Raw genomic sequence first — 21,833 nt, 5'->3', positions numbered from 1 at the left:
AAGTTATGGTAAACGTACTTCTACTTTCCTCTACTTCCATCTCTACTTTTTTATACATATACCTTCTTACAATTTTGTGAACTCGTAGTTTCGTCTTGTCTACTTCCATTTACTTTCTTCTACATCTGTTTACTTTTCGTTCACTTTAGTTTACATCCGTTAACCTACCTTTAGTCTATGTTGTTCACAGAACATTTCCTTCCTCTTTCGTCTAGTTATCTTTTCTAGTTTCGTCTTCTTCCGTCTACGCTCGTCCATTTATTTTCTACTTCAGACTGCTTTCGTTTACCTTTGTGTATCTATGTTGTTTATTTCGGCCACTTCCATCTTCTTAAGTCTCCTGTTGTTTATTTACTTTACTTTAATGTACTTCAGTCTACTTTCGTCTAATTATCTATAAACCTTCTTCTAATTTTAGAAGTGGTGATTTTTTTATCATCTACTGTTGTTTAATTAAGTCTAAATTTCATCTACTTATTTACTTCTATCAACGTTTGTTTACTCGTTTACTTACTTTTATTCACTTTTGTCTACTTATCGAGTCTTCTTAAGTCTACCTTTGTTTACTTTTTTGTTTACTTTTTTCTTATTACCGCTTGCATCTCATATCTTCTTGTTCAGTCTACTTCTAACCAATCAACCAATCAACCAATCAACCAACCAACCAATCAACCAATCAACCAATCAACCAACCAATCAACCAATAAACCAACCAACAAATAAACCAATAAACCAACCAATAAACCAAGCAATAAACCAATCAACCAATCAACCAACCAATAAACCAACCAACCAATCAACCAATCAACCAACCAATAAACCAACCAATCAACCAATCAACCAATCAACCAACCAATAAACCAACCAATAAACCAACCAATAAACCAACCAATCAACCAATCAACCAATAAACCAACCAATAAACCAATCAACCAATCAACCAATAAACCAACCAACCAATAAACCAACCAACCAATCAACCAATCAATCAAGCAATCAACCAATCAACCAATCCACCAATAAACCAATCAACCAACCAACCAATCAACCAATCAACCAATCCACCAATAAACCAATCAACCAACCAATCAACCAACCAACAAACCAATAAACCAATCCACCAATAAACCAACCAACCAATCAATCAACCAACCACCAATAAACCAATCCACCAATAAACCAATCAACCAATCAACCAACCAACCAATCAATCAACCAACCAATCAACCAATCAACCAATCCACCAATAAACCAATCAACCAACCAATCAACCAATCAACCAATCAAACAATCAATCAATCAACCAATCAACCAATCCACCAATAAACCAATCAACCAACCAACCAATCAACCAATCAACCAATCAAACAATCAATCAATCACCAACCAATCAAACAATCAACCAATCAACCAATATACCAATCAACCAATCAATCAATGTATTAAACCTCTTTATGGTATTCTTTATTCTCATTTCGTCTTCTTGTTGTAAGCATTGAGAACCAACAAAAATCTGTTTTTAAACATTACACATTGTAGGCTTGAAAATGTGTCAAACTCCTTTTAAATGAGTTGGAATGTGTTGACTCTGCATAGTAAGTTAATTTTGTTCATGCAAGAAATGATGGGATGCATCTTAGCTTATACTGCAAATACTCAACTAACCCACAATGCATTGCCTCAGCAGCTGTCAGTCAGCATTCTTTGCTCTGTTTCTGTTTCTGATTTTGTGTAAAGCGTCTTTGAGCACTGGGAAAAGCGCTATAAAAATGTAACGTGTTATTATTTTTATGATTATGTGAGATTTGGAGTAGGCTGTAAACAAAGTGTCTCTTTAGTACGTGTTTTCATGCTGGGAAAGGGCCGTTGTTGTTCCCAGTGTGTGGACGGTTTGTCTCTTTAAGGTCTGCGATGTTCGGGGATCTGCTGGAGGAGAGTCAGCTGACAGGAAGTTAAAATCCTCTGAGATCAGATCTGTCTGAGCTTCAGGAAGGAGAAGCATCGTGTGTTGAATCCATTAGAAGAACCACAGACAGTCACTGCGTCAAAGAACAAAGGCACTATAATATAAATCACATTATTATAGTTATTATGTATATGCTTCTGCAGACCTCGTATCAGTCTGTGTTTCTAACTTGGGGTTTTCTATTTAGTTGTGTTTTAAAATGTTTTTGCATCGTGTATGAGGGTTTTCAGTCTGTGGCTATAAGGATGGTTTTATTGTCTCGTTTTTTACATCAGTTTCTTTTTGCCCCATCGGTTTTGTCTAAATGTATTTATGCTGCTTTTTATATATTTATTGATGTACAGCACTTTGGTCGACTGTTGTTTTTAAAATGTGCTGTATAAATAAAGTTGGATTGGATGCATTTTGTTAGTTGATAACATATGTATTGCCATATGCACAATAACGTTTTGGAGATTGGACCCCATCATACTGTGATGAATTAAGCCGACTAGAAAAGTGTGTGTGTGTGTGTGTGTGTGTGTGTGTGTGTGTGTGTGTGTGTGTGTGTGTGTGTGTGTGTGTGTGTGTGTGTGTGTGTGTGTGTGTGTGTGTGTGTGTGTGTGTGTGTGTGTGTGTGTGTGTGTGGCTTAAATGTTGAAAATAAATGCTTTCTTTAATTCGTTCCTGTTGTGTGAACATGAGTGTTATTAATGTATGAATTACATTATATTTCAGTGGGATTCCCACTATCTGTTATGCTACGCACGAAATTCTTTATTATTCCGCCGGGTTATTTTGCACCTCTTCTCCTCCCACATTCCACATCGCAGAAACTCCGTTCAAACATCAAAACGTTCAGCTCGGTCAGGAATCGATGTCTATTACTTTTATCATTCATAACTTTCATAATTCCAGAGATACATCCCATAATACATCACATTTTTAACATGGAAGTCAATGGAGAAACTCTTCAGACTTGAACCATCTTCATGCAACTTCAACTGCTAACTGCTCCTTCTTCAACTGCTAACTGCTCCTTCTTCAACTGCTAACTGCTCCTTCATACTTTCACTCAGAAACCTCATTCCAACTTTAAAATGTTACACATCTTTCTGACATTATTCGTGTTACACAGCTTTTAAATCTGATTCATACTTTTAGAGATATTAAACATTGTTCAGACCTTGTTAAAGAGGCCTTCTTCAGATTTTAGAGTGCGTGATGTCACAGCTAGTGGAGGACAGATTTCATTTTGCCTTCATATTTTTTTTTAAAACTGCCATAATTCCCAAACCCTACATTCCTGAGACATCATTTTTCATGACAAACGTAGGAAAACATCTCGTAGCTTGAAAAATAAAAATAAATTAAGCAAAACAATTAAACAAAATACCCCTTGAGGGCATGAAGTGACAAAAACGTTCAACATCCATTAAACCCCATTGTAAGTTCAGCCTCATCTTTCCCCAACACAGCAGCCGCACACCTTTAGTTAATCTGCCAAAAAGGCCACATTATTAACCCGAAAGTACACAAAAAGTACACTTCAGATGCTCAAGTTCCTTGACATGCTTCACTCTTTGAAATTTCACCGATATCTGTTACGGTTCTTCAACAAAACGTTCACACGTAACAGGTTTATCTCTCATTCAGAACAATGGAAACCTTTGATCTCTGGACACGTCGTTAGCTCAAATATAAACACCTGTGTCATGGAACACGATGATGTCATAACTCCAACTGACATGCTCAGAGCAGCAGACTTCAGATAATGGTCAATGGTCCTGCCTCAACAGCTCTACGTCAATTATGGGGTGTCATCATATGCCGTTTCCATGGAAACGCATCCCTCGCCATAAAAGACGATGTCGCTATAACTCCTATGAAAATGTTCAAAAAGTGCTCAAACTTCACATGTTTGCTAACAGTCCAGCCGTGAAGACATCTACGGGACAGTTTTGAGATTTCTTCAAATGCCATTGCCATGGCAACACAATGCTCGCCATGAAACACGGTTTTCTCATAACTTCAGTGAAAATGCTCCAAACGGCCCAAAACTTCACAGGTTTGGTAACGATGCAGCCATCAACGCATCTAAGCGTATTATGGGATGTCATCAAATGCCGTTGGCATGGCGACAGATCATTCGCCATCAAGTTAGTTCAGAAGTTTGCAGTTCAAATATTCTGCTGCTTTTCCAAGCCTTTTTACTTTCTTCTCTCTCATCACACATTCAAGCCCCCAGTGTTCATGTATCATTTCAATCTAAATTCTTCACTTTCTTACACATTACATTTCAGCATAGCAGTTTAGCGTCAGCTTTTCAGCATACAGCATTCCCACTAGCAATTTCTTCAGGAATTGTATTCTCTAGTTATATTCTAAACTGCTGCCTTTATCCCCAGCGTTACACCTCAGGCCTTCAGCTCACGTTTAGTTTGAAACCAAAATCACAAAAAGAATATATATAAATATCTTTCGGCTCAAACTTTGGACGTGTTATGGTTTTCTGAAGAGAAAGCTTTTTCCTACCAGAAATTAAAAACACATGACCGAGACTCAAATCAACAACAGAACCGCCGTTTAAATATATATATAGAATGTGTGTGTGTGTGTGTGTGTGTGTGTGTGTGTGTGTGTGTGTGTGTGTGTGTGTGTGTGTGTGTGGTTGTGTGCGTGTGCGTGTGTGTGTGTGTGTGTGTGTGTGTGTGTGTGTGTGTGTGCGTGTGTGTGCGTGTGTGTGTGTGTGTGTGTGTGTGTGTGTGTGTGTGTGTGTGTGTGTTTGTTTGTCTGTGTGTGTTTGTGTGTTTGTGATTTACATTCCAGGCTGGAAACATTTATCACTGTACAGACAACGAGAAAACAGATCAAATAACAGCTGTGTGTGTGTGTGTGTGTGTGTGTGTGTGTGTGTGTGTGTGTGTGTGTGTGTGTGTGTGTGTGTGTGTGTGTGTGTGTGTGTGTGAGGCATGCAGCAATACTATGGGCTCCAGAACAGTCTCATAATGCACACAGGAGGATCCACACTTGTGTTTTTCAATGCAAACACAAATGTGTTCCGTTTCATATTCATGTAAATAAAATCCAAATACAGAAAAAAGTTTTACATATGTATTTTTGATCCTCACATATTTGTTTTCCGTTTAAAACCGCTGCACCTACAAACACAACCCGCTCTCTGTGCATGGATCGCTGTGCATTCATGTGTGGGTTTCTTGAGACTCCCCTGATGGTCACCCGATTCTTACTTGTAATTTGTTCTATCTATAGCCAATCAGATGTCTCCTCAATTCTAAGCCAATCACATGAGCGCGCCCCCACGACGGTAGATTCCTTGCGTTCATGACGTAGCGCTTCATGTACGCATTTTGCGCTGTCCGGAGCTGACAGGTCCATGGAGCCTGCAGGCGCTAATCTCAGAACAATCTCAGTACTTTGCCACTTTCCGAACAGGAAATGCACGCAAATACAAGCCTTTATATTATTAAGGTACAGTGCCACTTTCCGAACCATTAATGAATGCTGAATACAGCTGGTACAAAAAAACGACCGAGTGTTTGAATGCGTACATTAACAGGTTTATGAAATCACTGCCCCGTCTAAGACACGATCTGACTTTAATTACATTTGACTCCAGTGTTTCGTCAACTTAATGTGTTGCTTAAAATAATACTTCTGCATCCAGTATGTGACACTGTGAGTGTTGCACGGCCAGATACGGCTCAAGAAGCTGACTCAGATCAACGAGGCGAGTAAACACAGCTGACAGCCGCCGTGAAACTCGAGCGATTATTCGCATCGCATCCGGTGTGAACGCACCATTATTACAAGTATTATATGAATGATGTGATGAATAATTACAGACCAATTTCCAAGCTCTCTATTTTAGCTAAAGTACTTGAAAGGCTGGTGAATGATCAAATCAAAGAATATTTAAGCTTGAACAACATCCTATCTCCTCACCAGTCAGGCTTTAGGAAGCAGCACAGTAACAGCTGCTTTGAAAGTAGTGAATGACATTGTCGAAAGCTTGGACGCAAAGAGCTACTGTGCTGCCCTTTTTATAGACTTATCCAAGGCATTTGATTCTGTGGACCATGAAGTGATCTCATATAGGCCTGTCTGACCAAGCTGTTGGTGATACTGTGGACCATGAAGTGATCTCATATAGGCCTGTCTGACCAAGCTGTTGGTGATACTGTGGACCATGAAGTGATCTCATATAGGCCTGTCTGACCAAGCTGTTGGTGATACTGTGGACCATGAAGTGATCTCATATAGGCCTGTCTGACCAAGCTGTTGGTGATACTGTGGACCATGAAGTGATCTCATATAGGCCTGTCTGACCAAGCTGTTGGTTGGTTTGCAAACTATCTTTCGAATCGCAAGCAATGTGTAAAATTCAGCGGTCTCTCCTCAAGCTTTCTTAATGTGCCCAGAGGTGTTCCTCAAGGTACGGTCTTGGGACCGACCCTTTTTACTATTTATATAAATGATGTGGGTCAAAGTATTGATGCCTCTGTACATCTATATGCAGATGATACTGTTGTGTACTGTTGTGCTAGCACTGTTGCCCTTTGAACGTCTGCAGTCTGCTTTTGACACTTTTCAGTCACATCTGTTCCACCTTAGGTTGGTGTTAAACTCAGATAAGACAAAAGTCATGTTGTTTTCCAATAAGAAAAGGTTACCAACTGTTCTTCCCTGCATCATGTCTGCACAGCATAACCCCATTGAAGCTGTTAACACCTACAGATACTTAGGCATCACTATAGATGACAATCTCTGCTTCAAACCACATATTGACAATCTCTTAACCTGTTCCACTCTGAGCCTGTTTTTCAGGTCTCAGGCTCGAAAATGACATTCCCAGAACAAATGACCATATCTTCCCTTCTAAAAGGGTTAAATTAATAATCTTTGTTCTCAAAGTAATGATAAACCTGTGAGTTGGATGTAGAAGTGTCAGAATCAATATAAATGTTTTTAATTTAAAAAAAAATTCAGATTTTACATAGTAAAAAACTGTAAATTATAGTGTCCGTCCAAAAATTATTTTTTACAGATAGTGAAAACTACCCTTGGATGATGGGTTAGTAGACTAAAAGCTTTAGGAATCCAAAGTACAACATATAATAAGTACCCTGTATCAAGATTGATGCAAAACAAGTGAAATTTGACCTTTTTAGAGAGATTTAGCCAAAAACCCCCACTTCTGGGGTCATTTGGGTGGATTTGACCTATCTCTGGCCCCCCTTGGTCGATTTGGTTGGTTGACATACCCTTGTGACCGTTAGAGCCATTAGAATCGAAGGGGAAGGCACACACCCACACACGTTGTAAAGAAAAAATGTGGGCGCTTCGCGTGTGGTAAACGAAAGCAAAGTGGAGGAATGTCTCCTTCTGGAGTTTGGAAACTAAAACGCAGTTGTATTGCTTATGGATTATCAGAAATAATTTCAAAGAAGGCACAGACACATAGGATGAACCTATGGATTAACTGCAGCATCGTTTTTTTTATCGTTTTAATGCCATTGAAGACCACTTTTGACCAAGGTAAGCCATATTTACGTTTTTTAGCTACTTAGCTCCACATGTGATGATGTACGCTTTCGTTTATAGCGTCGCGAATGTTTATCACTGAGTGTTGAGGTTTTTTACACAGATTCAGTGTCTCCAGGACACCAAAAACGAGTGGTTGGCTGTGCATCTAGGATAAGTAATAAGGGAGTTATGAGTGAGTTTAAGTGCCTTTGTAGGTTCCGTTTTTTCGATCGAGGCTAATTCAGAGGCTGAGTGCTAGCATTGTGGGGTTTTTTTGATAAAAAAAATTAAAAAGATCAGTTAGCTGAGTTTCTTCCCGTTACATGGATATAACACATTCATAGTTTTATTCAATATTAAGATTCCTTAGACGTTGTTTCCTGCAAATGACGCGTTTATCCGCCCGGTACCGGGGGGATGGTGTGAAACAGGTTAAGGAAATTGAAATTAAAACTGGGATTCTTTTTTAGAAATAAGGCCTGCTTCTCCACAAGTGCGAGGACACGGCTTGTAGCTGCCACATTTTTGCCGCTCTTGGACTACGGGGATGTTCTGTACATGAACGCCTCAGCTCACTCCCTTCATCTGCTGCACGCTGTCTACCATGGGGCTCTGAGGTTCATAACCAACTGTAACCCCCTCACACACCACTGCACGCTGTCTACCATGGGGCTCTGAGGTTCATAACCCACTGTAACCCCCTCACCCCACTGCACGCTGTCTACCATGGGGCTCTGAGGTTCATAACCCACTGTAACCCCCTCACCCCACTGCACGCTGTCTACCATGGGGCTCTGAGGTTCATAACCAACTGTAACCCCCTCACACACCACTGCACGCTGTCTACCATGGGGCTCTGAGGTTCATAACCAACTGTAAACCCCTCACACACCACTGCACGCTGTCTACCATGGGGCTCTGAGGTTCATAACCAACTGTAACCCCCTCACACACCACTGCACGCTGTCTACCATGGGGCTCTGAGGTTCATAACCAACTGTAAACCCCTCACACACCACTGCACGCTGTCTACCATGGGGCTCTGAGGTTCATAACCAACTGTAAACCCCTCACACACCACTGCACGCTGTCTACCATGGGGCTCTGAGGTTCATAACCAACTGTAAACCCCTCACACACCATTGCACGCTGTACTCTTTAGTCAACTGGACATCATTATCAATGCGCAGATCACTGCACTGGTACACACTCATCTATACCGCTATGCTTGGACTGCTGCCCCTCTACATATCCACTTACATATCACACAAACAGTACAGCTATAGCCTACGATCTCAACATTACATCACTCTGTCCGTCCCCTCAGTTCGCACGGTGCTTGGGAAAAAAGCCATATCATACTCTGCCCCCTCGACCTGGAACACACTTCAGCAGGAACTTAAGCTGACCAGTTTGATACCCATCACGGATTTTAAACTAATTTTAAAAAAGCTGGAGAAATCATCTGTGGGTGTTTGCACCTGCTTTAACTGAATACTTTATATGGATTTCAATGACTACTTTTTTTACGATGTTGTATTTTATTGTTGCCTCTGTGTTTAGTGTCCTGTCTGTCTGTAACTTTGTGTGGTAGTGTTACCACTGACAGGTCTCTCTTGCAAAAGAGACCTTGTGTCTCAATGAGATTTTACACCTGTATAAATAAAGGCTAAATAAATAAAAAATAAAAATATAATTACAAAATAAAATCGCCACTCTCAGTACAGCGCCACTTTCCGAACAAGAAATGCACGTAAACACAATATTATATTTTATTATTATTATTAATAATACTATATATATATAAATAAAGACATCTTGTATTTTAGTTACACCCGCTATTGATTAATTTAGTCAACATTGGACCTTGACACCGTCCACATAGCTATAGTGAAATAATATAATAGAAAACATTAAGCCTCTTTGATTTAATAATCGGAGCTGAAGCCTCTCTGCCGTCTCATCTAACACACACTCCCTTATTTATCTACAATGATCAGTAGAAGCTGCTGGGACTCCCAGCAGCTTCTACTGAAGCCTTCAGAGTAAATCGCCAGAACGCCGACACCTCCTCATCTCCACCGCTCCCATGTTTTTTTTTGTGTTGCCATAAGTTAGTCTCTCTGCGTTTGTGCGCTGGGCTAATGCTAATGCTAATAATGCTAATGCCAGCAAATAAAATGGCGGCTTCACAAAAACGTTTTGTGTTTCTAAAGGACGTATTAAAGAACCCTGACTCCAGCCTCGTGTTTTCTGAACAGATGTGAGAAATTGGACTTCCTGTGATGAGTTTCAACAAATGTTTAACGGACATATTCAGGTAGTCAAGTACCATTCTAACACTAATATAAGAATGAGCCCTGCTGGTAAAACTTTGATGAACTACACCTGGGTGTGTTTGGTGCACGGAGTAAATGGATACCTGCGAATGTGAGGGTCAGGGGTTCAAATCCCCAACATGTGAGAGGCAGAATGGCAACTCCATTACATATCTTATGGAAATAAAGAGGCTGTGGTAATTCAAGTGAGAAAAATAAAAACTGAAGTTTGGTAAAGTCAGAAAGAAACAGAGGCTTAAGTCCAGTTTTCTCTAAATGACATGTTCAGGAAACCCAGCTCCTGGTAGCCTTGGGTTTTTCTGGAACAAATGTGAAACATGGGCCCTTTCTCATTTCTCTCATTTCCCTCCTCGACTCCTCTCTCCTCGGTTCCCCTCCTCTCTCCTCGGTCCCCCCCCATGACTCCTCTCTTCTCGGTCCCCCCCCTCGACTCCTCTCTTCTCGGTCCCCCCCCTCGACTCCTCTCTCCTCGGTTCCCCTCCTCGACTCCTCCGCTCGCATCTCCTGTGGGCGGGACTAAGACACGAGGATAGGAGTCGAGGAGGGGAATTAGAGAAATGAGAAAGGCCCATAGTTTCGGGATTTGAACCCACAGCATCTTGGGTTGTGGTCTGCCTCTAACCACTGAGCCATACAGCTGTCTGCTGGTCAGATCTGTGTTTATAGAGGTGGGGTCTTTCGGAGGTTTTATAACTACCATGATTCTACCCAGGCAGACCCACACCTACGTCTTTTATTGATTTTTTAAATGTTTTAATTGTATTTTTATCTATTATCTTTTCATTATTATATTACTTTTTGTGTATCTATTGTATTTTGTATCATACTTTATTGTATGTCTTTATTATTATGTTTGTACTAGGATTTCTTTCATTAATGTTTTTATATTATATTTTTATAACATTTTTATTTATTTCATAATTTATTTCATAACCATATTTATTCATTTCATAGGCATATGTATTTAATGATGTATGTATTTAATGATGTATGTATTTAATGTTGGGAAGTAGCTGCTGAGCACATGAGGATACAGAGTTGAAAGTGAAGCTAGGGGGCGCTCGTGCATCTGAAACGCCAACAAGGAGAAGCAGAAGAAGAAGAAGGACTTCCTGCATCACTGGACCCACGCTCCGAGCTGTTTGTTTACAGGAGCCGCTGTTTGTTTACCGCTGCTGACGGTAGGTAAACAACAACAACAACACAGCGCCAGAGTCCTGTTAGAAATGTGGGTTTTAAAGCGTTCCTGCTCATAAACCCACTCCCAACCCGCGTGTTAGATACAGACACGGGCCCTTTCTCATTTCACTAATTCCCCTCCTCGACTCCTATCCTCGACTCCTTTCCTCGAGACTTAGTCCCGCCCACAGGAGATGCGAGCGGAGGAGCCGAGGAGGGGAACCGAGGAGAGAGGAGGGGAAGCAGCAGGCGGTTAGAGAAATGAGAACTCCTCTCCTCTGAGCGGTCATTTTAAAGCGTCCATTAATGATGACAGGAGGCACAGCAGCCCTCTGTCTGATGGACAGATGTGTTCATGACCACTTATATATTTACTTTGAATTCATTCACAGTGCGGTATAATGAGACAATAACAGGCTACAGATGCAGACAATATATACACACACACACATATATATATTTATATAAATATATACAATTTCAGAATCAAACAGAGCACTCTCATAATAACGTAACACTATCAGAGACTGGATATACCCCCCCCCCCCTCCGGTCGCTACAATGAGGGAAATAAGTATTAATACAAGTATTAAAAGTAAGCAGAGGACACCAAACCAGACCTGTCTGTCCGCTGCATCTACGCACACACTGTCCACACACACCTACACCACACACACCTACACACTACCACACACACCTACACCACACACACCTACACACTGTACCACACACACCTACACCACACACACCTACACACTACCACACACACCTACACACTGTCCACACACACCTACACCACACACACCTACACACTGTCCACACACACCTACACCACACACACCTACACACTGTACCACACACACCTACACCACACACACGCACCTACAGCTCCTAAAGCATATCATCAGGCTACAGCCGTTGTGTATTTTATTACGTGAAGCACTAAATGGTTTTAGAAAAATATCGACTCTTTGTTTGTAGATATCTACTAAACTAAAGCAAAGAGAGTAGGCCTGTTATACTGAGTGATATATATGATACACACTGCTCTGCTTTCTGCACGGACCTCACAGCTGTTCTCTCTGGAAACATTGCGTCGCGATGAAAGCAGTTACTAAAATAATATCCAGGGGATGCATGCAGAGCTGTGATTGGCTGAGATCAGTCCGGCCGTGCGTCACACCTCCACCTTTCCGGGAAATGCATCCACGAAGGAGCCGTGGAGGACCCATCAGTGTATCCTCGGTTATAGCTCCTCCAGAGAGCCTCCTCGACGCTCGATGCTCGGTCCTCGATATCACCTTATCTAAATGTGTCCTGTTAACCCTTCTCAGATGTGTACTTGTATCTGAATGTGTCCTGTTAACCCTTCTCAGATGTGTACTTGTATCTGAATGTGTCCTGTTAACCCTTCTCAGATGTGTACTTGTATCTGAATGTGTCCTGTTAACCCTTCTCAGATGTGTACTTGTATCTGAACTGAAGTCTCTCTTTCCCTCAGGGCAGAGAGGGAGTCACATGATGGTCAGAGCGTCACATGATGGTCAGAGCGTCACATGATGGTCAGAGCGTCACATGACGGTCAGAGAGTCACATGATGGTCAGAGAGTCACATGACGGTCAGAGAGTCACATGATGGTCAGACAGCAGAGGAGAACTGACAGGTCATTATTACTCATTCCTTTATTTGATTTGTTAATAATCAATATTTAAATATAAAAACTACAAAGACAGGGAGAACTTCTGGAGGTCTAAATAATAAATAAATGAATATATATATATATATAGTCAGATTCCTCGTACGCGTCAGATATGTTTTACTCTTGAAGTCGCTTGTTGTGCTCTGAGCTCTGGTTTGTCTCGTCGTTCTCCTGCAGGACTTCAGATCCGGCTGCAGGGGGAGGCGTGCCGCGGGTTCGATTCCCCGAGAGAAGCTCTGGCACCACCGAAGAAGAGAGAGAAGACCCGGGAGCAGCCGGAGGTTCAGGAGAGACGAAGAGGCCCAGACTGGAGGGGGGGTCGGTCCAGATTTATACCCTAGAAACGTCCGATATGACGTCTTTTATAATGTTCTAATCATAAATCTAATGTCCAGAAGCTAAATGCTAACGTGATGCTATAAAGGAACTACAGGCGAGTCCAGCAGCACGACTTCAACGTCACGCCAACTTCAGATCCATATTCAAACACACAGATTCTAAATGGTACGGGTTGAAGCGTTTGTTTGAACACTTTGCAGGAGGCAGGTACTTGCTTTCAAGCAGAACAGGGCTAACTAACTTAGAGGAGTGTTCACGTGTTCGGCGTAATGACGTACAACGTCCTCAACTTCTGTAGTCCTATTCAGCCACTCGGTAACAACCATCGTTTTTCAGACACGTCAACTCTTCAGGAATCACCAGTGGGGTCACTGCTGATGGATTTAATGTCCTAGAACAAAACGTGATCCGTCTCTTCAATGTGTCTCAACCTCAGACCTTAGTTCCAGCTAGTTTCCAACATCCTATGGAGAGATCCCATTGGCTCTGAGAGAGTGAACAGGAAGTGGAGAAATGCTGACTCACTTCCTGGTTTTAGGACTCATTCCTGCACCACTCTATAGTTACATCACCGTCACTTTTAACATCAATGTGTTTATAACCCATTGCTTTAATATTTAATTGTACTCGTAATCACTTCACTATAATCTAATTGGATTCTATATGAATATTCTATTAAAATGTATTTTTTTTCTTTCATTTTAGTAATTTCTTCCTAAATGTAAGACTTTCATTTCAAATAGTTCAAACATGTCTTTCTCACTTACGGCCCGTCCGCACGGCAGCGTCGCGTGCTTCAACGGAGACGCTTATCATTCACTTTGAATGGGGTGACGTCACGCTTTGCTGAACTGCATTGTGGTTCCGTCGCCTCGCTTTGCCTCCGTCGCTCGCGCTGAAAGTTGGGAAAAGTTCAACTTTTCAAGCTTCGACGGAAGCGCCAGCCAATCAAATCATATGCCAGTACAAGCTCTAGCCAATCAAACTGTGTGCTTGTGTGTCCGGGGCGGGAGATGTGATTGGTTGTTGGTCGCACACCAGACACGCCCACCGGCAGGCTTCAACGCACGCTGCCGTGTGGACTTTGACATTTTTCCTCTAAAATGTGTGTTTTTTTTTTCTTTAAATTAAAATATTTCGATTTTTAGTAACTTTTTTTTAGTGTTTATTTTGTAATTTTAAGGTCTTTAATCGCAGAAAATATTGTTGTTTTTTTCTCATTCATTTCTTAGTTTTTTTCTCTGAAATGTACGATTTAAATCCCAGGGAATATTCAATATATTTTCTAGTAAATTCAAATGTTTTCTCGTACAGTTTGGGTTATTTTCCCCTCCTAAATCATTCTCTTTTTGCTCCTTAAACTTTTGGTATTGTTTATCAAGATATCTGGCGGTTCCTCCGCTCAGTGAGTGATTTGTGTTTGAACTGTGGAAATATAAATGTTTTTTCTTTTGTACTCAGGACGGAGGAGGCTCTGACCAATAGACAGAAGGTCCCGGGGTCATGTGACCAACCAGAGAGCTGCTCCCCTGCAGGTGTGTTGTTTGTCGTAAATATAGGATGTGTTGGGGCGCCACTGATGGTGATGAAAAGCTGGTTCGAGGGGCCCCCAATGAATGCTTGCCTAGGGCCCCCACAGACCCTAGAATCGCCACTGATCACAGATACAGTATTTCTATTGGTTTTCTAGTATATTTATTTGAGGATTTTTTTCTCATAAATGTTCGGTTATTTTGTAGCAAATGTAAAAAAAAAATACATAATTTAATTATTTTAATTTAATCACATTTTTTTCCTTGTAAATGTACGATTTTAATTTCCGCCAAAAAAATAAAAACCTGATAGATTTGTGATTTTTTATTTGTGCACATTTTGAACTTTAATCGTAGGAAATATCTGAGTTATTTTGTAGTAATTTTTTATCGTAAAACTGTTTTTCAAACTGTTTTAATCTCAGGTAATATTAAAAAAAGATTAAATTAAAATGTAATTGTACACACACACACAAACACACACACTCACACTCACTCACTCACTCTCACACTCACTCACTCTCACACTCACTCACTCTCACACAGAATAATTACTGTTTTTTTTGTAGTAAATGTACGATTTTAATACGAGATTTCAAATAAATATGGGAGTTTTTATTTTGTCAATTTCACTTTAATCTCAGAATCTATATCTGAACTTTTCAAAAACTATATATCAGAGATTTTGCACCTTTTTCTCATGAATTTCTGACAGTTTTCTCGTACATTTTAAAGATTTTAATCTCAGAGGATTTCTAAAAATGTTCTGATGGATTTATTTGTTGCTGTGCGTCAGATGGAGTTTCCTGCAGAGCGTCTCCTCCCGACCAGCAGGGGGCAGCAGAGGTGCTCAGTTTCATTCATCATTATAAATGGATCAATCAATAATCATGGATAGAATGAGTGTTGTAATACTTCCTGTGTGTATCATACATTATGTATTTAACTATATTGCCTTATTTATTTATTTATTAGTAATATATTTAAAATGTTTGAACTCAATTGACTTATATAGTTATGTCTGTCTGTCTGTGTGTGTGTGTGTGTGTGTGTGTGTGTGTGTGTGTGTGTGTGTGTGTGTGTGTGTGTCAGCTGCAGGGTGTGAGGTCACTAAAGGTCACGATCCAGCAGCGCAGTGAGAGTCGAGCGTTCAGACAGACAGACGGGTCTTCAGAGAGACAGACAGGCGGACTCCACTGTCACGTCTGTCTGCTCACCTGTCGCTCTCTACAGGTAACGGCCCGTCCTCATTATCACTTATTTCATATATTTAAGTGTTTTTCTTGTGAATTTAACACTTTAATCTCTGTGTGTGTGTGTGTGTGTGTGTGTGTGTGTGTGTGTCCAGGTGTTTCAGGAACACATGGCGGGATCAGAGCACCTGAAGAAGTTGAAGGAGATGACACACTCCATCAGCCTCAACACACACACACTGCAGGAGAGGTATACACACACACATACACACACACTCTCACACACACACACTCACTCACACACACTGCAGGAGAGGTATACACACACACACACACACTCACTCTCACACACACACACTCACTCTCTCTCTCCTCAGGGGGCGTCGGCCTGATTCTCAGGTATGGTGCGATGCCTGTCAGACTCACTTCAGCGATGATGTCATCGTCCATCGACGGACCAAACAACACAAGGTGGGAAACAGCACTGATGACATCACTAGCACAGCAGGTTCTGATTGGTCGCTGGTTTATTGCCATTTCATTTAAGGAATGGAAAATTAAAAAGGATGTATTTCACAGCCATATTTTTATTATTTTGTATTTGTTATTAAAATAAATGTCCCCTCATTTATTCATTTATTAACTTCATAGCCATATGTAATACTGTGTGAGTGTGCGTGTGTGTGTGTGTGTGTGTGCGTGTGTGTAGATGTGTAAGCAGCTGTGCAGACCCTTCTGTCCGGTGTGTAAACGTCCCTTCAGGACTCCTCGCAAGTTTGTGGAGCACATGAAGTCTGCGGAGCACAAGGAGCAGGTCAGTACACTTTGTCATATTATTATATTCATTATATTCATTCACTTTAAACAGCCTGTAGAAATGTCTGTTGTAACCCAGTTTAAAGTAAAGCTTAAACGGGCTCTGATTGGTCAGCGGGCTATGTTGTGATTGCTTACAGATGTCCCGCCCCTTAGCCTATCACGTACAATGTGTTGGAGCGCTAGCCAATAGGATGATGCCATGTTGATGTCACTATGTTCCAGAACTTTGGGATTTTAGCCTTTTTGCAGGAGAGGGAAACCCCAAAAGCAGAATAGGGCCTTTTTAAAGTGTATTTAATTGCCCATTAGTATCATGACCTAATGAGACTCAGCGAGTAACTGTTATATGAAGATGCATATACAACAAACATGAATCCCTCACATTTTAGAAACTGGAAAACCTGGAATGTGTGTTACTAGTTTGTCTCTGATATCTAACGTTTGCTGGTGCAGGTGCAGCTGCAGGAGGAGGAGCTGATCACTGTGGACGCTGTGGGCTGCTTCCAGGAGGAGGAGGAGGAGGAGGAGGAGGAGGAGGAGGAGGAGGGGGAGGGGGGGGTAGGTTAGAAGTAGCTAAAGAAGAAGAAGAAGAGATAGTTGCAGGAAAAGAAGAAGCAGCAGAAGTAGTGAAAGCAGACGTTGAGGTGAGTCTCTAAATGCTAACATTAGCTGTAGCCTGTATATACAGTGATGTTGTGTTTCTGCACGTCACCACCGCTAAGCTAAAGGAGGCTAATGTTGGGCTATAAAGGAACTACAGCACGGTCACATGACTTCACGTCACCACCGCTAAGCTAAAGGTGGCTAATGTTGGGCTATATTGATTGATTGAATTGATTGATTGAAAAGTTTATTAACAGCTTGTATATTGGGTACAGTACAGTACAGCTCAAAACATACAATTGTTAAGGGGATGCAGACCAGAGAAAGACTTTCGTCTTGTTTACATCAGGGTCCCCCATTTCCAATTCATCATATCATTTAAGACATATAAGACATATTTGACATACAGATGGCTTATTTACAATTTACATACAGGTGGTTTTTACATACAGATGGCTTATTTACAATTTTTCATTTTAGATTTCGTTCTAATACATCCTAACCGGACATTTAAGACATACCAAGTCTACAGATATACAGTTAGTAACAGAGTCTAAAATGCGAGTATATACATAGATGGGGGGGGGAAGCTGTCCATTGTACGACAGGTTGAGATTTGTACCATTACCGGGGCCAGTTTTGCAATGCTTTCCCCCGAAGGTGCTCTTTAAGAGAGGTTTTGAAGGTAAGTATAGTTTTACTTTCCTTTACAGTTGTGGGAAGAGCGTTCCACCTTGATGTGGCATAATTGCGAAACGTGTATTCCCCTTTTTTTGTGCCAAATCTGGGTTTTACATGATTTGTGGAGCTCCCTCTGGTGTTATGATCATGGTATTCCTTGACCTTTGGGAAGAATTTTGACATGTACATGGGTACCATAGAGGTGTAGTGGATCTTGTAGACCAGGCCCATTGCAAGTAGCTGTACTCTGTCGTCTACTCTAAGCCATCCTAGGTTGTCAAAGTGGGCAGAGGTGAGGTGGGTTCTAGATGAAAGGTCAAGCAGTAGTCTGACCAGTTTATTTTGCGATGTTTGAAGTTTTATTTTTAGCGCCTTGGAGGTGCTATGGTACCATGACGTGCAAGCATAGTCATAGTACCCTTGAATGAGTGCTCCTGCCAGAGTTTTCAGGGTGTTTTTGTTTACCAGAGAGGAGATCCGGTATAGGAATCTAGTTCTTTGATTGACTTTTTTATTACATTGGATGCCATTTTGTCACAGGAGAGGTTTGCCTCAAGAATAGATCCTAGGTATGTAATTTCCTTCTTACTTGTGACAATAATGTCACCCACTGCAACTGAGAAGTCGTCGGATTTGCTGAGATTATGTTTCGAACCGAAGAGAATGGACTCTGTTTTACCCAGGTGTAATGATAATTTATTATCGGCGAGCCAGGTGCAGATTCTGCCGAGCTCGGAGCTGAGGGTTTTTTCAACCTGCAATCTGCTCCTGTCAGAGACCAGCAGGGCTGAGTCGTCCGCGAACAGGAACAAGTTGCAGTCACATGCTGATGACATGTCATTTGCATAAATTAGGAACAGTAACGGACCTAATATGCTTCCTTGTGGAACACCACAGCTCACTGGGAGGGGGGGGGACAGAGTACCGTTTACCTCCACCATCTGTTCTCTCCCCTCCAGGTAGGATTGCATCCAGCTCACCGATAGTTTATCAAAACCAATTGCTTTTAGCTTGTCAATCAGAATGGGGTGATTGACAGTGTCGAAAGCCTTTTGTAGGTCCAGCATCACCATGCCGCAGTATTTACCCTCGTCCACCTCTTGTTTGATGTGGTCGTTCAAATAAAGAAGGCATGTGTCAGTGGAGTGGGATGTTCTAAAGCCAGATTGAAATTCATAGATTAGTTTCTTTTCTGCGAGGTACTTTTCGACCTGTTCATATACTATTTTTTCCATGACTTTCGAGATGGAGGTAAGTATAGAAACAGGGCGGTAGTAGAGGAACTACAGCACGGTCACATGACTTCACGTCACCACCGCTAAGCTAAAGGTGGCTAATGTTGGGCTTTAGAGGAACTACAGCACGGTCACATGACTTCACGTCACCACCGCTAAGCTAAAGGTGGCTAATGTTGGGCTATAAAGGAACTACAGCACGGTCACATGACTTCACGTCACCACCGCTAAGCTAAAGGTGGCTAATGTTGGGCTATAGAGGAACTACAGCACGGTCACATGACTTCACGTCACCACCGCTAAGCTAAAAGTGGCTAATGTTGGGCTATAAAGGAACTACAGCACGGTCACATGACTTCACGTCACCACCGCTAAGCTAAAGGAGGCTAATGTTGGGCTATAAAGGAACTACAGCACGGTCACATGACTTCACGTCACCACCGCTAAGCTAAAGGAGGCTAATGTTGGGCTATAAAGGAACTACAGCACGGTCACATGACTTCACGTCACCACCGCTAAGCTAAAGGAGGCTAATGTTGGGCTATAAAGGAACTACAGCACGGTCACATGACTTCACGTCACCACCGCTAAGCTAAAGGTGGCTAATGTTGGGCTTTAGAGGAACTACAGCACGGTCACATGACTTCACGTCACCACCGCTAAGCTAAAGGTGGCTAATGTTGGGCTATAAAGGAACTACAGCACGGTCACATGACTTAACGTCACCACCGCTAAGCTTTTAATTGTGCGTGTCTTCTCTTTTTTCAGGAAACTCAGGAATATGACCCTCACACTATATATGGTATGTTCCTGCTGTTACTTTAATTCCTGTTATCACTGTATCACACCTCCTCTAAGTACAATAAATCATGTAATAATATACATGTATATAATTACCTTACATTACATTTAGCTGAGGCTTTTATCCAAAGAGACTTACAATAAGTGCATTCGACCAGGAAGATACAAACTTGAAGAAAACAGAATCATATAAGTACATCAGGTTTAGCCAAAACATTTCAAGTGCTACTCAACTAGCTTTAGATAAGCCAGTCCTTTGTTAGTATATAAGTGCTTTGTTAGCAATTCTATCGCTCGAAGTGGAGTCGAAAGAGATGAGTCTTCAGTCTGCTCTGGAAGATGTGTGAGCTTTCTGCTGTCCTGATGTCAATGGGGAGCTCATTCCACCATTTTGTCAAAACTGATATTAATAACTGTGTGTGTGTGTGTGTGTGTGTGTGTGTGTGTGTGTGTGTGTGTGTGTGTGTGTGTGTGTGTGTGTGTGTGTGTGTGTGTGTGTGTGTGTGTGTGTGTGTGTGTGGTGTGGTGTGTGTGTGGTGTGTGGGTGTGTGTGTGTGGGTGTGTGTGTGTGGTGTGTGTCGTGTTGTGGTAGTGGGTGGTGTGGGTGTGTGGGGTGTGTGTGTGTGTGTGTGTGTGTGTGTGTGTCAACAGGAAGTAGTTTTGTGCTTCCAGTTTCTGGTTTCCTGTGTCGCTTGTGTAACAAGTTCTTCTTCAGTGAGACGACAGCACGACACACACACTGCAGGACACACACACACTTCCTCAACCTGAAGGTAACACACCCACACACACACACACACACACACACACACCCCACACACACACACCCCCACACACACACCCACACACCCACACCCACACACACACACCCAAACACACACACACAACACACACCCACACACACACACCGCCCCACACACCCAAACACCCCACACCCACACACACACCACACCAAAACACACACACACACACACCCAAGACCCCACCACCACACACCACACACCACCCACACACACACACCACACCAACGCCACAGCACAAACAAACAACCCACAAGGCCAAACCCACACAACCACACACCCACACACACACACACCACCCACACACCACACACCCACACACACCACACACACCCACACACCCATCACCCACACACACACACACACACACCCACACACACACACACACACACACACCCAAACACCCACACCCACACACACACACACCCAAACACACACACACACACACACATACAATATGAAATAAATAAAGATGAATGTGAGTATTTAAATGTGTTGGTGTTTTGTGTTTCAGAGCGTCACAGGTGAGGACACCCCCTCCTGATGAATGCACCTGTGTCTCCAGGTGATGACATCATCCTGCTGTTTGTACATTCAATGTATTTTCTATCCTGAGATAAATAAATGTAAAAAAATAAACATTGGAATTTTTTTAAATAAAATAATATCATGAGGTTATTTACTAAATCAAATAATGTATTCTTTTCATTTAAGACACATTTTCCTTAAAAAAAACTACAAAATATTCTGGTTTAAATGTTTTATTTACAATTCAAACTGATTTATTACATATTGTTTGCATAAAATGTCACCTGTGGCTGTCCTGAATTATTGTATTAATGAATCAGGATAGAGAGATACACACTTAATGATATACTCGTCTAGGTAACACGCAGACACACACCTCTGATGAAATAAATGAAAAACTGAATAAATAAACAATAATCTACAAAAAAACAAAAAAAATTATAAAAAATTATATTAACTGTAAAGAACGACAGAATTCATTAAAATGGTATTTAGCACAGCATGTCGTTTGTCCTGAAAAATTCCGTATTACCTGAGGTGTAATGACTCCAACTGAGCAGCAGGAGGAGCTGTTTACCTGCAAACACACACA

At 41.6% G+C, this 21,833-nt stretch overlaps 1 long non-coding RNA gene across 1 annotated transcript; it reads left to right on the top strand.

The window, feature by feature from the left end:
* Nucleotides 1–17,157: 17,157 nt before the first annotated feature.
* Nucleotides 17,158–21,352, top strand: LOC117470657. Its single transcript, XR_004554707.1, has 4 exons — nt 17,158–17,237; nt 19,881–19,914; nt 20,565–20,686; nt 21,228–21,352. It is a non-coding gene; the product is annotated as an uncharacterized LOC117470657 (long non-coding RNA).
* The last annotated feature ends 481 nt before the right edge of the window (nt 21,353–21,833 follow it).

The sequence above is a fragment of the Trematomus bernacchii genome, unplaced genomic scaffold (genome assembly GCF_902827165.1).
Source record: "Trematomus bernacchii unplaced genomic scaffold, fTreBer1.1, whole genome shotgun sequence".
NCBI lineage: Eukaryota > Metazoa > Chordata > Actinopteri > Perciformes > Nototheniidae > Trematomus > Trematomus bernacchii.
The sequence above is the reverse complement of the archived record's forward strand: the minus strand, read 5'-3'. Positions and strand labels throughout refer to the sequence as shown.